Source organism: Amblyomma maculatum, chromosome 1, assembly GCF_055883805.1.
Source record: "Amblyomma maculatum isolate TAMU_Amacu chromosome 1, ASM5588380v1, whole genome shotgun sequence".
In the NCBI taxonomy this organism is placed as follows: Eukaryota; Metazoa; Arthropoda; class Arachnida; order Ixodida; family Ixodidae; genus Amblyomma; species Amblyomma maculatum.
Genome location: NC_139344.1, coordinates 382,921,348 through 382,939,224, shown reverse-complemented (window position 1 = coordinate 382,939,224; position 17,877 = coordinate 382,921,348). Strand labels below are relative to the sequence as shown.

Genomic DNA, 17,877 nt, shown 5'->3' with positions numbered 1-17,877 from the left:
CCGTTCGTTTGAGGATGGTAAGGTGTTGCTTTCCTGTGTTCAGTATGACTGTGAATTAAAATCTGCTGCAGCAATTCGGCTGTAAATGCGGCTCCTCTGTCAGTAATCAAAATCTCCGGTGCGCCATGGCGCAGGACAACGCAATTGATGAAAAACTTTGCAACCTCTAAGGCAGTACCGTTGGGTAGAGCGGAGGTTTCCGCGTATCGTGTAAGGTAATCCGTGGCAATAATGACCCACCGGTTACCGGAGTGTGAACGGGGAAATGGTCCCAGCGTGTCCATGCCAATCTGCTGGAAAGGCCTCGACGGTGGGTCTATTGGCTTCAAGAGTCCGGTGGGCTTAGTCGGCGGCACCTTACGACGCTGACAGTTGCGACACGTTTTCACATAGTGTGAAACGTCTGAGTTAAGTCGAGGCCAGTAGTACTTTTCCTTGAGCCTTGCAAGCGTGCGCGTGACTCCCAAATGTCCAGAGGTTGGTTCATCGTGGCAAGCTTGTAAGGTTTCATCACGTAGACACATAGGTACAACAATCAGGTACGGCGTTTGGCTGGCGGAAAAGTTTTTCTTCATGAGGACACCATTGCGCACACATAACGATGACAGAGCACGCTTGAAAGCTCTCGGAGCGGTTGTACATGCACCGTTTAGATAGTCCATGATGTGACGAAGTTCGGGATCTGCAGATTGTCTTTCAGCGAGGCACTCTGTGCTGATGGCATTTAGCAGTATGGCCTCATCAGGAATTTCATCTGCGGGGGGATCTACAGGGGCCCGTGAGAGGCAGTCTGCGTCCGAATGCTGACGGCCAGATTTGTATGTGACAGTTATGTCGAATTCCTGTAATCGTAGACTCCATCTTACAAGACGGGTTGAAGGGTCCTTTAGGGTTGCAAGCCAGCATAGGGCATGGTGGTCAGTTACTAACTTGAATGGTTTCCCGTAAAGGTATGGCCGGAACTTCGACGTCGCCCACACAATGGCTAGACATTCTTTCTCTGTTGCGGAATAGTTCGCTTCCGCTTTAGATAGACAGCGACTGGCGTAAGCGATTACACGTTCTTGGCCGCCCTGGATTTGAACTAGAACGGCGCCCAGGCCTATGTTGCTTGCATCGGTGTGAAGCTCCGTGTCGGCGTTTTCGTCGAAGTGAGCCAATATGGGAGATGTTTGTAGGCGGCGTTGAAGCTCTTTGAATGCTTGTTCCTGTGGTGCGTTCCAAGTGAAAGGCGTGTCTGTCTTTGTCAGACGTGTTAGGGGCTCGGCGAGTCGAGCGAAATCTTTGACGTAGCGCCGGTAGTAGGCACATAAGCCAAGAAATCATCGAACAGCTTACTGGTCTTTGGGCGGAGGGAAGTTGGCAATAGCTGTCGTTTTCTCTGGATCCGGCAGGACACCAGCGTGGCTTACGACGTGCCCCAAGAACTTGAGCTCCGTATAAGCAAAATGACATTTCTCGTTCTTTAACGTAAGGCCAGAGGATGTTATGGCTTGCAAAACAGTTTCAAGGCGCCGAAGGTGCTCCTCGAACGTTGGAGCGAAGACCACAACGTCGTCAAGGTAAACGAGACATGTCTGCCACTTGAGATCTGCAAGTACGGTGTCCATAAGCCGTTGGAAAGTAGCCGGAGCAGAGCAGAGACCAAAGGGCATAGCCTTGAACTCGTAGAGCCCATCCGGAGTAATAAACGCCGTTTTCTCGCGGTCCCTCTCATCTACCTCTATTTGCCAGTATCCGGATTTCAAGTCCATTGAAGAGAAATATTTCGCGGAGCAGAGACGATCCAAAGCATCGTCGATACGTGGCAGGGGATAGACGTCTTTCTTTGTAACTTTGTTTAGCCGGCGGTAATCCACACAAAACCTCAGCGTACCATCCTTTTTCTTCACGAGAACGACAGGTGCAGCCCATGGACTCCGCGAGGGCTGGATGACATCGTCGCGAAGCATCTCTTTCACTTGGCGGGTGATAGCGGCGCGTTCAGTCGGAGACACTCGGTAAGGTGACTGTCTGAGAGGTGGCACGGTATCATCCGTAATAATGCGATGCTTGGCGAGATCGGTTCTGCCAACACGTGAAGAGTTGGAGAAGGTCGCCCGATAGCGCTGGAGGAGCTGGTTCACTTGGCGATGCTGCAGTTGAGAAAGTGCAGGGTTAATGTCGAAGTGTAAATCGGTGGTAGGCCTCTCCATTTCGGTAAATGACAGCGTCGCAAGTCCAGAGGCTTTTAGAACATGCGTGATACCGCAAATATGGGCCACTACAGTCCCACTGCTTAAATGCTGGTGCTCACCGCCAAAATTTGTGAGTAGGACGTCTGCTTTGCCGTCTTCGAGGCGAACGACTCCTCTGGCTACAGCAAGACTGCGTTCGAAAAGTAAGATCTGTTTACTCTCCACGACACCTTCAAAGTTCCGCAGTGTATTCGCAGCCACAGACGTCATCACGCTGGAACGGGGCGGAATAGTGACGTGATCATCAAGGATGTGCAGTGCTGTCGGTCGCTCTGAAGCACTGTGTATTGCGTTCTCAGTCGATAAGGTCACTGACTTAGTCTGCAGGTCGATAACGGCTCCATTCTCTGCTAAGAAATCCATGCCAAGGATGACGTCGCGGGAACACTGGACAAGTACGACGAAGGTTGCTAAGTACGTTTCTTCTTGCACAGTTACCCTAGAAGTGCAGGTACCGGTCGGCGTTATCAAGTGGCCTCCGGCGGTACGAATTTGTGGGCCTGTCCAGGGTGTAGTCACCTTTTTCAGAGTGACGGCGAAAGGCCCACTCATCACAGAATAATCGGCGCCGGTATCCACAAGCGCTGTCACGTCGGTTCCGTCCACTGAAATGTTCAGGTCGGCGGTTACGGCTGTGGTGTTGCCGGAACGTCGCGGGGTCCGGTCACGGCTGCGGTGTGGTACTAGCTGATTTCGTGTCGTCGGAGAACTGGAGCGCCGAGGCAGCGGATCATTGTGGGGCGCGTTGTGTCGTCGTAAAACGGAGTGGCCATCCGGTTGCAGCGGTGGAGGAGCTTGAGAATTTCGTCGATGAGCAACCTTCCCTCCAAAGGTTGCCGCGTCTAGTTTTCCCGATGGGGGCTAGGGGAGCGGACCCGCGTCAGGCCGGCATTACCACGTGTCTGCGAGGAGTATTGGCCCGGTGAAGGCGACCGCGAGTAGTCATAGGGCGTTCCGGATGATTCAGCCAGGTACGCGTCAATGGCAGGGGGTCGTTCACCACGCTGCGACTTTCGCGCGTCGGCGCTAAATCCCGGCAGACCCATTCGTCGGTAATAGCAATCGCGGAACAGGTGACCAGCTTCGCCACAGTGGAAGCACAGCGGGCGATTATCGCGAGTGCGCCAGACGTCGCTTTTGCGTGGACGCACCTGAGAAATTCGAGCGGGAGGTGCTTGACGAGTGTATGCAGGGGCTGCTTGGCGCTGACTTGGAGGTGGATGCTGACTGGGAGGTGGACAGGCACGACGAGTGACTGCGGCGTAGGTCATGGCCTGCTGTGGTGGCATTGTCGGGAGTGGCTCGGGTGGGTTGAGTGCCTGGTTGACCTCTTCCCGAACCATCTGAGAAAGGCTGGATACTTGAGGGGGTGCTGCCGTCGAAAATAGTTTTTGCAGCTCCTCGCGTACGATGGCCCGTATGGTCTCACGGAGCACGTCAGTGCTACCAGTGTCCGCGATGGCGGCAGCAATAGGGATGGACGGCCACTCGTAGTGCTTAGATCGCATCTCTAGAGTCCTCTCAATGGTAGTGGCCTCGGATACAAATTCCCCGATGGTCTTGGGGGGACATCGCACTAATCCAACGAAGATCTGTTCCTTAATTCCCTTCATAAGATATCGAAGTTTTTTTTTCTTCGGACATGTTTGGATCAGCGCGACGGAATAGCCTCGTCATGTCCTCGAAGTAAACGAGGACGCTCTCGTTAGGGAGCTGAACTCTCGTCTGTAGGAGCAGCTCGGCGCGTTCTTTCCGAAAAACGGTGGTGAAAGCTTGCAGAAACTGGTCCTTGAAGGAACTCCACGTTGGGATAGTAGTCTCATGATTTTCAAACCATGTGCGAGCTGAACCGTCAAGCGAAAAAAATACATGTTGCAGTTTCTGGTCGTCGCCCCAGCGATTGTACTGGGCTACTCGCTCAAATTTATCCAGCCAGTCTTCCGGGTCGTCGCCGGGAAAGGCTTGGAAGATGGGTATCTCCCGCGGCTGCTGCGACACGAAGGAGGGGGCAGTGGTGTCTACCTGCGTCATTACGGGTGGTTGTGTTGTCTCCGAAGGTGGTGCTGGAGAAGATGGTGGCGGCCTCGCAGTACGAGAAAATTGTAGAGGCGCGAATTCAGGATCAAGCCCTCGAAGCCGTCGGCTACTCTGATGGGTAGGCGTAATCTCGATGGTAGGAGATCCTTGAGGGCTGGAGTCTCGGCTGGTTGGAGGTGTTCGGAGCATGGGTTGCGTTACCCAGCAGCTCCACCAGATGTCACGGTGTGAAGTCTCTGATCAGAAGTCACCGCGGGACACAGGAGTAACAGAAGTCACAGTGCGGCAGGAAACTAGCAGGCCCGCTTCGACAGACGAACTTCAGTTTCTTCGCCTCGAGGAGACGAACGTCGGTTTCTTCGCCTCGAGGAGGCACACGCTCGCGATCAGCACAGAGGGAAAATAAAGAATGCAGCGTGTCAATATATAATTCGAACCGCACGCAGAAAAAGCCATGCATGAGTTAGAGAGCCTTGTTTTTTATCGCCATTAACGTTAATTAAGATTTGACAATTTTGGCTACATGGTATCCCATGACATCTGTAGTTTGAAATGGCGATACAGGCTATATTTAATACATCTGTGGGAAACCTGGTTCTTTATAACTAGTGTTTATAACTAGTCCTTGCAGAAAAGGCCAAGACTGTCTGAGCCACCGTGCCGAGGTTAGATCATTTGCCTGCGCCTCAAATGTTGTGAGACTGCAAGTTCACGGTCATTTGCTGCTCTCGTGGACGTTCCTGCGGTTACAGGTTCTCGCTTCTTTTTTATTTCGGTATTGAATGCTTCGTCTCGTCAGTACCATTTTAATGAATCTACTTACGTCTCTCAAATTATGACCTCCCGCTACTTTGTATCTCCCCGCAAGAAGACACTCATTTCCAAACTATAAGCGATTTTTTTTCCTTTTCATACTTTATCGCTGAGCCGAGGCTAGAGTAGCTGCGCAGGCCTTAATGAAGACACAGAGGGGGTTCGTTGCCGAAATCCTACGTATACACTCACACAAACGAATAGTACACACGAAATCCCATGCAAGGGCATAAATGGTAAGCCAGGCGGTCAACTGGCTAGTGCGGTCTGGCAAGTTTACGCGGTCGTCCGCTAGAATATACGCTCGTACGGCGCGAAATCACCTCAGCGTCGTCACAAAAAAGAATCGCTTCGCTTTTCAGGCGCCACTCCTCCGATCGTGGTGGCAGGTTTTACCGAGGTCCGCGACTTTTCTGTCGCCCACTTGCGAGCGATCGCGCACAACCATGGGATTCCACGGCGGCGTCTTTGGAGAAGTCCCAGAACCTCCTTGATTTCCCGCGAAAGTGGCTCCTATGCGCACTGCCCGTATAGCCAGTGCCGCATTTTACGGCAGCGTCGGCGGCGCGTTCCCGGCGTTACGACAGCCTCCACTTGGGTGCGCCTGTAAGCGCGGTAGTAGGTCTGTGCGTCGACTTGTTGTTCGAGGATCGGCTGCGGCTGCGTGCTTTCCGTGAAATGCCCTCGTAAAAATGCCTTTAAGGAGAAGCTGGTTTCGCCTCGAGCGGATATTTTCGGTGTTCTTCTTTTTAGTTGGGAGCAGCGGCGCCGGAAGCGTGAAGGAGTTTATGTTTGTGGCCTAACTCAATGTGGGATGCGAAATCGAAAACGTGGGCCGGCGAGAACAACGCGACTCAGTATCGACGCGATCTGGGTAACACGTGGTTATTTTTATCTCACAGAGATTCCCGCTTCGCGTTGTTTCTTCGTTTTGTGTATATGTAGTATGTGCATTGCATCAACATCGAGATTATTAGTCCTTATTGGTGAGAAAACATTTCTTATTTAATTCTAGGCAGAGTTATTGAAGGAAGAGTACCTGTAAATTGATGTCAAGCTCTACGTTTCATTGTTATTTAAATGTCTCTTCAAATTTATGGCTAGCACCCCTCTTTCTTTGTTGATATTGTTTTTTTTTGTTTTTTTTAGTGCATAAGCATGTTTTTATCAACACAAGCTAATTCCGCTGTCAACGCGACGTGTCTCGAGAATTATTACATGAGCTTTCACGAAACCTGGGATGTTGCTGCAAATCTTGTATATACTGATTTTATCAAATAAAGGTCATTAGGCATACCTAAATAACTCCAAATAACATTGCTGTTTTCATTATTTTACTTAGTGATATTGATAAATGCAGGTTTTCGGAAAGAGACCTGAAGAACACACACTTGTGTATCACTGGAATACAAATAAGAGAGTAAGACGAGGCCATTACGAGACCATCACGGGTGGAGAGAAAACACAAGCCTCTCGAAAGCGCCTCAGCGCAACGTACCGATAATGCCATTCAAGGAGTGTTCTGCCCCTCTTGCAAAGGGTCCTCGTAGAACCCTGGCTCAATCTTGCGATCAACTGGGCGCGATAAGAAGCGGAAGAGAAGCAAATAGGGAGGAAGTGCACTCAATGAAAGAAAGGTTAATCGATAGAGATAACAGAACTGATAGGAAGGGGGAGTAACAGAAAAGAACAAATCGCCAATGAAAAGCAAAAATGAAAACGAAATGCACATGCGCAAAATAAAGAAGGTAAAGGAAGAGAGGGTTTCAAGAGCAAATAAACCTCCAGCGATAAGGATCATGGAGGAAGGGACTCGAAGAAGGGACGACGGTTGGAACAGCGCAGGATGAAGCGCGAAGGAACTGGTCCGGAAGACAGGGGAGAAGGATATGAGTGTAACAAGAAAATGGAAAGGGCCCTGCAACGGCGCAACCGCCCACAGAAAATCCTGGCGAGGATTAGTGTGACCGAAGTTGTTCCAGGCACCCTCGTGAGTGGGAAGAAGGCTCCTCCCCGCCATCCTCGCCACACACGTCGTCTCTGACGGCGTCTGCGCATCTTCATCTGGGGGCGCGTATGTCCACCGACGACCCTAGTAATCTGTTTTCCGTCAAGCGTTCTCGGTTAATTAGCTGCATTTGCGTTCCGGATAATCGGGCGACGCCGGCCCTCCACTCCTCTCACTTGGCCCAGAGACAAGCCTCCCGGGCGCAGTGGGACGCGTGTAAACTGCAGGTAAAAAAAAAAAAAAAAAGTAAAGTAGAACGTTATCGTGGTCTAGCTTATTAATGGCCTACCAAAGCCAAGAGAGCACGGGAGGCTATTAGAAACGTCAGAGCGGCCTCTGGTACGGGAGTGGTAATTTGCTAGCTCCACGTGTATTCTACAAATAGGAAGGGGGAGGGGGGGGGGGGGGGGGGGGGAGGAGGAGAGTCTGTAATCGTGGAATTCTCTCACTTCTATTATTATTGTAAGAAAATGAAAAAGGCTTTCTTACTTTGTTTACTAAATATGTGTGTTGATGGAGTACAGAACTGAAGCATCTTTATTTTGGTATCTGCATTAGCTATATTCTAAAGGCAACATATGAAAAAAAAAGCAGACTTCATTTTGTGCTTCTTTTTCTCATAAAATAGCTTTACTCATATTTTCATGCTCTCTTCGCTCAGTGACAATATCGTTCATCTGTCGCGGCGTGAATTTAGGCATTCGCAAAGAGGGCTTTCTCGCACTGAGGCCGTTACTGCGGCAAAGTATGCTTTACAGACATAATACAAAAATTGGTCGGGAGTTTTTTTTTTTTGTATTATCGTGAAAACCGATTAAAACCTGGTGATAACGATATTGATAGAACACAAAATTTCATCATAGTAGACAACGTTTATCGTAGCCGCTTGTAATTTTTGTTACATGCATAGATATTAGCAAGGTATCATTTAACAGCATTTCCTTTATATGGCAGGTTTCTTGGTGCATGATGTGATAAGATTAAATACATGCTTTTTTAGCAGCCGTTAAGAAGAGTTAATTTTACTTTGGACTATAAAGTGTTAGTTTACTAAATGCAATTTTTCTTGAGCAAGATACGTGTGCAATACCTGTATGTACTCTATATTTCGAAGCAGTAAACATGAAGATTCAATTAAGCGGGTACTGTTGGACAACTCGAACTAAGCGAGATATCTCAAGACAAATTTAATGTAGAAAGCGATCAAAAATGAAAACGAAATGATTGATAGCTGTTTCAGGCAACCGATTTCTTGCAATAATGCGCAGTATTTCGAATGCGTGATGTCGCCATAGGTATTGGATTTTAAATAAGTAGTGTATTTAAGTTTTGCTTTGTTTCTTATACTTTCATAATGTGCGCTAAGCATGGAAATGATGCAGGGGTCATCAATAAATTTTGATGGACTGATGAATGCGCTGGTGTGTGTTTATACCGAGGGAATAACTTTACGGTTACGCTCCCTGCCTATATTCAGCAATAAAAAAAATGCCGCAATCTTCCTCGTCACCCCCCCACTAAAAAAAAAAAAAAAGAAAAAGAAAAAAAGCCTGCTTGGTAAGGAGTATGGACTTCAGTGCTGGTTGCTAAGTTCTTTAGGCTTTCAAGGCAGGTAAGTTATTGCGTTTGATAGGATCCGCTTGCGATTATTCAAACGTCGCTTGTTTTCAGTGCATTTCGTTATTGGTCTTGGGTGCGCTAACAAGGCAAAACTCACCATCCATAGCAGGCACACCAATCCTGTTCAGCTCGTTACTCTAAATATGTTTGCATGCTGAATCTTGATCAGACATATTGTTAATATAGCAGAATGTTGTAAAAACGTACCAATGAAAGTTGTATTTCCGGCGTACACATTAAATAAAAGACTAATTTTTCTTATTGGGTTGAAATTGAGGCCAGCAAGTGTGCTTAGGAATGGCAAAGTAATGTGCGCTGGCGTTTTCTCCTGGATCTGAACTGATCCATTTAATAAAATTTTATCGTGGTTCATTACTACGAGGAGAAATTGGGTAGATCACTATCGCACCAAATTGTAGCCGTTATTGAGCGGTTGCGGTGGGGGGCCGTTGTCCGCGCGAACAGCGCGCACCACCGCCACTGAAGTCTGGCCGTGATCAGACTAGAAACTTGATAACTGTTTCGTTTCCGGATGCGCTGGTCATATGCGGAAATAGATGTTATGCTTTAACAGTGTAAAGAAGCTTATCTACTAAAAGTTACCAAACCTGATCTGGTTCACGTGTGATTGCAAACCATCTCAAAATGCCCTTTCCATGGAACTACTTTGCAGCCACGGGCACAAGGGGTTCAACAAAAATTAATTTCAATCTTTCCAAGGACGTGAAAAAACGCACTTCATCTCCATTTGTTCCGCCTTTACTAGCTTGACACCTAGTATATTTACAGTCAGGGACAAACGTTTTAGGAACGTGAGTTTATGGTAAAATATTTATTCCTGCGTGACTCGGCAAACATAGTGATTGTAATGTGCTGAATCCCGAGAGGACATGGATGCTCCATTCAGAGAAGAAATATCACAGAAAAGCCTAGCGACGCAACGAAGAAATAAACATTTTTTTGTCATTATTCCATATCCCGCAAAATTCTGTCCCTGACTATACAGCCTGCAACTTGTTAGTGGACGGTCACAGTGTTGTCGAACCTTTAAAGAAAAAATAAAATCAAACTGTGCGAAAGCCTACCATTTTCACTGACAGCTAGACAAACAGCTCTAACTTTTTATCACTGCCAGACTGCAAGAGCTCTGTGACAGAAGCGCACGGCGTATTTTTTATATTGGACTTCGAACTTCTCGCATACACACATGACCATTATTAATTGTTTTCAGTTGTCTTGATAGCACTCAGTCGACTGTAGCGTTCCGCCGAAGAGCCTGAAGCAAAATGACGTGAATCGTTTGTTTAGGCGCCAACATTGAACTCGCGCGAGAGGCACTTAAAGGGAGCCTTGCCAGATGAACATAAAGACTGGCCCACGACAGCACTCCTCTAGCCAATGCATTGCCTCAGCACACACATCAGCTCCGCTGCCTTACAAACCATTCGCGTGCTCCCACGCCGCCTGTAAACATTCCGGCGTCCCGCTTCTCGAACGGGACGGTGGCGCCTCATCCCTCCTTCCTACTCCTACGCGCCGTCAGCTGTGCGTCAGCGCCCATTGACGGCTGGCCAAGACACGTGACACTCAACGCTGCAGTGCCACTCAAGGACACCGTATACTACGCGGTAGTGCTCCGTACAGTGATGCGAGCGCCTTGCCATCATATACCCTTGTTTGTCGATCTTGTTTCCCAGCATTGCATTTGGTCATTCATATTTGTATGCTGTGCTATCTCCTTTCACGTGCCTCAAGGGGCGAAGCAGTCTGCCCCCTTCCACATCGCCCTCACTGCCCCCATCGCTGTAATAAAAGAGCAAAAGGAGGGAGAAGAGTGCGACCGAGAAGCAGCCTAAAGTATACGGCAATTATCAAGCAAAAAGTGGCGATCAGCATCGAATAAACATGGGCTGAGCAGAAAACCGGGGCTCACGGATCACTTATTGCTTTCAGTCAAACCCAGCTCAGGCACGATTTGCTGTTGGTGTTTTGCTCGTCTCGACACGATGTCTCGGTTGGTCCCACACGCGTAAGAACGACTTCCGCGTTTGCTTTCCTTCCTTCCCTTCATTCCAGCGCCTCCGTATTTTTTTCTCTAGTCTCCTACCGTATCTTCCCTTCTTCATTTCCCCTTCTTCCCGCTTTCTCGGCAAGGACGAGACTCCGCGGTACCACGGCCGCACCACGCTGGTCGTGCGTGGGCGGAAAGACGGGACGGCGCCATTGAACGTCGCCCCAGTCGTGCGCGGGCCACCCATTTGAGCCGACTCGCTCGCATCGTTTTTCAGCATTTTGGGCAGCGTCCAGCACGCCGGCGTGCTCCCTTTGCCATCCTTCTTCCCCTCTAACGTGCTTTCCCGGCGCCGCTTCTATTGTCGTATCTCGAGTTGTTATTCAAGCTAGCGGGGCGGCGGCGTACGAGCTCTGTCGTTGCGAACGGCGGCAAGAATGATCGGCCCCAGGAGAATAAAATAAAAAAGAATAAACCATGATAGCTACTTCTCTCCTTTCGGAGTGGTACATGAATGTGTTCTCGCCCACACTCCTTGAGTAAGTGTGTACGAGGAAATCTTTCTCTACCCTGCCTCCCCCCCCCCCCCCCCCCCTCTTCTTCCTTCCGCAGCTACTTCTTCCTGCTCCCTTCCCTTTTCTTCGTGCTCGGCTTTTTTTCGGTCGGGCGCGTCTTCATCGCTCGAGTAAGTTTACGATATGAATGCAACGTGGGTGGAGTTGTGATGGGCTGTGATTCCTGGCGGCCGATTCAAATTAGAGCCATTTGCTTTCTGGCGAGCATTACTCAACATGCGAGTCTCCGTCCGACCGTTAATTTCTTGGTTTATTATTTCTTTTTCTTGCCTTTTGAGCTTTCGTACACTACTTGCGTGTCGTCTCTTCTCGACTGTCTCGTCTCAAGTTTTGCATTCCGTTTGGAAAAGTGCCCGAATCCTTGTATGTTTTTTTATAAACCTCAAGTGCTTTCGCTTAGATGCTGCTCATCTGAGGCTCTAGATTCAGCAACAAAATGTTGGTCAGTGTATCTCGAGAAAATGGGGGCTCCTATTTTGGGAACAAACTGGATTGCTGACGCAAACAGAAAGAAGACGAGCCGAAGGTTTATTTTGAGAAGCAATAAAAAAAGTGAGGGAATGAGCGTCACAACAATGACGCGAACATGTTATTGATAGCTCGGCTGCGACTGGCGTAGCTTTATGGCCCGTGACAACTCAAACTGTTTAGACTCAGGCCTCCCTCGCCGTTTCTTTCTCTTTCTAGAGCAATATATATATATAGAACACGAAGTTAAAAGTACTTGGCTGCTAGAGGTATATTTAGGTGCAGAAATGTTTCATACTGATCCCCTGGTTTTATTTCGACTCGACCCCGTTGCAGCGGCCGATATGTCTGCGGCGATTTCTTCGTCCGCTTCAGATAGTCGGCTCACATAGCGGTGCAAGTCGCATCGAGCTCATCGGGCTGGCTGCAACCATCGCCAACGTATCAGCATACCACTGGAACTGTCTGTCGAGTCACACGCGCAGCTAATTTTGTTCCCTCAAACCACGATTCAGAGCACAACAATCGTGGCGCACGAACGCGGCAGTAAGGTGATATTTTTCCTATTTAGCGGGCTCTTTTTAGAGCTTGAAAAAAAAAAACATATTCCTGTGGCTTTCTCTCTTGCAAATAAATAATATGGGGGTTTCAGAAAGTGCTCTCCAACTTTGCAAATCACATTTAATGTCTAAAAGCAATCCTTAGTAAAATAGAAAAATTATCCTAACTACTAGTTAGATAATTTTACAATTAAAATGTGTGTGTGTGTGTGTGTGTGTGTGTGTGTGTGTGTGTGTGTGTGTGTGTGTGTGTGTGTGTGTGTGTGTGTGTGTGTGTGTGTGTGTGTGTGTGTGTGTGTGTGTGTGTGTGTGTGTGTGTGTGTGTGTGTGTGTGTGTGTGTGTGTGTGTGTGTGTGTGTGTGTGTGTGTGTGTGTGTGTGTGTGTGTTTGTGCGTGCGTGTGTGTGTGCGTGCGCAAACAAAAATGAAAGCAGCCTATATTATCGCAAAGAGTTGACCCTGTAATGCACTAGATGCGAATATGTGAAACTTGGTAGACTTGTAAACGTTCGTCTTTTTTCGCTAATGATCGCCGCATTTCAAACCTATAAAAAGAAGAATATGGTGGAGTGGCTGGGTAGGATACAAGTATCAAAAATCAAATGCGTGAATTGTGGCAATTTCTAGATGCTCAAAGATAACATAAGCACTCAATAATACTGAAGTGCATACCGTAAACCATTATCAGTATTTAAAAAATGCACCGTCGTCTGCCCAGTGCAGTAGCATGAAAAAAAATTTCAATCGTCATCATGGGTTTCTTGATACCTGACAGTTTAATCTTTTTTTTCATGTTTTTGAAAATATTTGCAGAAAAAAAAAAAAAACCTTAAGCAGTAATTTTCGAAAACCATTGTACGCTTGACGGTAAATGAACTCAACCTCTTCGCATCGTATTTGAGGTATGTAGTGTACTTGATAAGACAGTATTATAAGGTTAGGGTTATGTTCTGTAGCTGAACTGAACCAACCAACTCTTGTAACTTAACCAACACAGAAATTAGACCATGGAGTGAGAACCGCATGGTGTGAAGATAACACTGACAGGTTAAACGAGAAATTTTCCGATCAGTGAGGGCAGTCGGCGTATCGGGAGGTCTCTGCAAAACCGAGTATTTAAAGTACGCAGATAAGGTCGCTTTCTCACAAAACGAATTTTAAATGATGCGCGAAAAATATTCTCACTGTTGCTATTAGCTCGAATCGTCCTCTTTTATCGCACAGGAACCCAGAACTAAAACGCCTATATTGCAATCACGTTCGGGTACCTGGGCAAGCACGTAGCAGATAAGGCGTCAGCGGGGCACAAAAATATCGTAGCTATTCCCCATTAGGTGAGGGAATATACATAGCGCGCTCGTTTTGCGAAGCTGAAATCTGGGAAGAGTTCCAGAAACAAGATTATTCTCGCAAAAAAGAGCAAAAATGCTTGCGCGTGCACTTGGACGCGGAAACGAGCGCGTACATCTCGACAAGCAAGCTTCCTTGCAAACGCTTTCAGGCTCGGTAACAAGCTCGCTTCACACAACCTTGAAGAAGTGAAAAAAAAAAAAAAAAAAAAAAAAAGGCGTTCTGCTTGGTGCATTTACTCTTATTTGTTATTTGTTCCACAGTTTAGGTTTTTCTGCCGGCTTTTAGGGGCTCGCTTTTTTTCCGCTTTCGCAGATGCAACTCCATACGCCTCCAGGCGTAGGATGAAATCTGGTAGGCGTCGAATCTTTCAAGCCCGCACCGCGCGACTGCCTTGGTAATAGGCGTGCGCATACAAGCGCGGCTCGGATTCGTGTTTCAGGTCGAAAATTGAAAGTTTCCCGTCACGGCAACAGGAAGCCAACGGATACCCCGAGAAAAAGGAGAGGCTAGAATCAACGGCGCTGGTATCTTCTTAGCCCTCGTCCGTATCGAAGCTAGCGCGAAACCTCGATATCATTCTCGCGAAATACGGATACGTCTTTACACGCGGGCAAGATTTTCGCAATTCGCTAAGCCTGTTAGCGAGCCGTGCTACCCACGGCGAATGGCTTGCCCTACGAGGAGCGAGGCTCCAATCGGGTAGACATGACAGGAAATCTGGGCGTTCAAACTTGAACACGCGAGAAAGAAAAAAAAAAAAAAACGCTCGAATAGCGAAGGCAAAAAGGATAGTGCAGTCGCTATAACATATATTAAAAATGATTAAAAGAAAGAAACAAACAGGGAACACGCAACAGAACCGTTCACCGCGTTATACTGTCTCGTCGTCCACCACTCACAAGACCAACGTTGGGTTGGCCAATAGCACATGCTGCGTCGATCGAACAGAGACTTACTGCACGCGTTAGAACTGCACTGCTCCACCGAGGCAGAACAAAGGGAAACAAAGTGAAAGACAAAAAAAAAATGCGGGCTTGCGGTTGGTTCCTAATTTGGAGCCGTACCAGCGAGAGTTGTTGCTTCTTATTCTTAACGGGATTGAGTGCTTGTTGGAAACGGTGGCGGGAAGGAGAGGCAGGAACAACTGCACGACGGCCACAAACTTTGTTAGCGGGGTTCCCTTCCTCGGGTGTACTGTATACACATTGTGCACGCCAATCCCTCGAGTGGTGTAAGCACCCCTCCAATGCCGCTGTTACGAGCCCCGGGGCACGGGGCGGTAAAAATACATCACTGACAGCAACAAGAACGCCAAGAACTGTGGCTGTACGCACGGAACACAGAAAGCGCTTGCGTGGACGCGCATTACGACATCGCCGCCTCTACTATATATGGCGCGGACGCATCAAATGTGGCCGGCTTTGCCTTCTGCGCTTCCTCTCCTCCGCGCCCCCCACGCGCTCTCGTAACGCGTTGCTAACAGTAATGTTATGCTTGCTCTCTGCCGATGGCGAAGGTGCAAGCTCCGAACTGCATTTCTTAATCGGCACGTTCCCGCTATCGCGAGCGCGTAAGTGGTCTTGCTAATCATGTGGATTTAGGCGAGGCACGAGTCGGATATGAATAACGCGCGCAATTAGAGAGAAAAAAACATATGTTTATTGATTACACGGCATGTGAGCAATTGCTCCATTCCAGGGATTAACCTCCGGTCTCCGTATTATTGTGCATTACAAAACGCGGAAGAAAGCCTTACCACCAGAGTCTAATAATTTCTTTTAGTGTAAAGTAATTTGGTTGTTTAAAATACTCAAACATATTAAACATGAAGAACGAGAAGGTTTTGTTGGAATAAAAATGTTAATGTTCGCCAGATACTCCATTGGGCATCTATGTGGCTGTAACCACGCACTGCATCAGAGAAATAGACAACAGACGAGCAGAATGCGCCTCTGTTCGAGACACCAGAAAAAGCGCAGAAAGGATGTCAGCACAATGCCTTGCTTTGTTAGCCCACACAAAAACTGCGGAGATACGTAACGAGAAAGTGGGATGCCCGGTTTCTGAAGCGGCGGCAGATGCTACTGTTGCAGCGACTGTGAAAGGCGGGCCGAAGAAAAACAAATGAAACATTTGATGCCCCCTGCCTCCTGTTTGCAGGCCTTTTCAGGCTCCAGGTGCTTCGTTAACATAAAAAAAAAGAAAAAAGCACGGGAAGAAAGAAAGGCAGACAGGAAGGAAAGCATTGCCCTGACCGGCCTGTGTTTATAAGCATCTCCACTGTTAACTCACAATAATGCTTCGCGAACTCAATTACTGTATGCACACACCAGCTTTCAGAAGGCGCGAGAATCCCTTGCATTCACTTGCGTTTTTTGCACGCCTGTTGACGTAACCAGTGGATGAGTCTCCGGCGGACAAAAACCTTTCTTTCGGACGGCTAGCATGAAAGGCGGATTGCGCAATAACAGCGTATAATAGCCCGCCTCTTCTAGCTCTGTAGTGTATTTGGAAAGACGGGGGGGGGGGGGGGGGAGGCGTTTTTCTTGTGGCTAGGAAATCTACCTCAGTAATACTAAGCATTGGTATGCCAATTATGTTTTTTTTTTTTTTTGCTTTGTATTTCTAATAGTAATTTCACCGTGTCTCTCACAGCTCATTGTGCACCACGTGTTGTGCTTTGTGTGCGCGGCACCAATTGCACTGGTTTCCCAAAGGCGCGTTATTGTTTCGTTTGCTGGGCGGGGGACATATATTATGCTGAGGCATGCAAAAGGAAAGAAAAATAAAGAGCCTCTGCCCGTGCCACAAAGTATAACGGGCTTGGGGGGACAGAGCAGTCACAAAGGCATATGCGGAATGTGTATGCTGCTTACGGCGCCTGTATGGTTGAAAGTCTTTGTGCAACTTGTAACAGATGCCAGCAGCAGCGAGGAAAAAAGACGCCCGTTGAGGGCTAGGGTACGAACGCTGCGCAAAATCTATTAGGCTTAACTGTTCCGCTCACGACTGTTGTAGTTTAACCAAAGGATTCTGGTTTCGCGCACCAAAGTATAGACATATTCACTATTTCGCAAGTGGGGCTTCTCGCCATGATTACCGCTACTGTAACCATGTCGTGCATGTCAGTAATTAGGATTCCTCGCAAGATTGATGGTATTGGCCTTAGGAGTACACAATATTGCGTATTCAGCTCTTTAGCTGGTGTTTGTTAACCAGCATTACCACTGAGAAACACTGAACATTGAAACGTGTGTATTTCATTAGTGACAGCTTTCTATTTGTTGAACCCAAGTTAAATTAAAGAAATAAGTAGCCCCCGACATAGAAAAGGATCATTTTACCAGTCCGTTTTTGTCTTTGAAAACGCGGGCGGCTGAATGTTGCCGTTGTCTTTGAAGACTGAAGTAATAATGGACAACCAGCGGATTGTAGTTCACACACACACACACACACACACACACACACACACACACACACACACACACACACACACACACACACACACACACACACACACACACACACACACACACACACACACACACACACACACACACACACACACACACACACACACACACACACACACACACACACACACACACACACACACACACACACACACACACACACACACACACACACACACACACACACACACACACACACACACACACACACACACACACACACACACACACACACACACACACACACACACACACACACACACACACACACACACACACACACACACACACACACACACACACACACACACACACACACACACACACGTGTGTGTGCGTGCGTGCGTGCGTGTGCGCGTGTGCGCGTGTGCGTGTGTGTGTGTGCGTGTGTGTGTGTGTGTGTGTGTGCGTGCGTGCGTGTGTGTGTGTGTGTGTGTGTGTGTGTGTGTGTGTGTGTGTGTGTGTGTGTGTGTGTGTGTGTGTGTGTGTGTGTGTGTGTGTGTGTGTGTGTGTGTGTGTGTGTGTGTGTGTGTGTGTGTGTGTGTGTGTGTGTGGTGCAGTTCTAATTTCGCATGGAGGAGTCAACTGGCAGTGGAGAAAGGCAGCAGTCCAAGGTTTTTTTGAACGACAGCATTTCTCCGTGCGTTTAAATCATAAATTTACCTGCGATTGCGTTTCAAAGCGTTCACATTTTCTGCTTCCATAAACAGTAGTTGTTCCGCA

The 17,877-nt window shown here is 47.9% G+C and overlaps 1 protein-coding gene across 1 annotated transcript in view; it reads right to left on the bottom strand.

Annotated features, from left to right (window-relative positions):
* The window catches only part of jeb (low-density lipoprotein receptor domain-containing jelly belly protein), a 157,112-nt gene that overhangs the window by 107,418 nt on the left and 31,817 nt on the right, over positions 1-17,877 (bottom strand). The gene's annotated exons all lie outside the window — the stretch shown is intronic.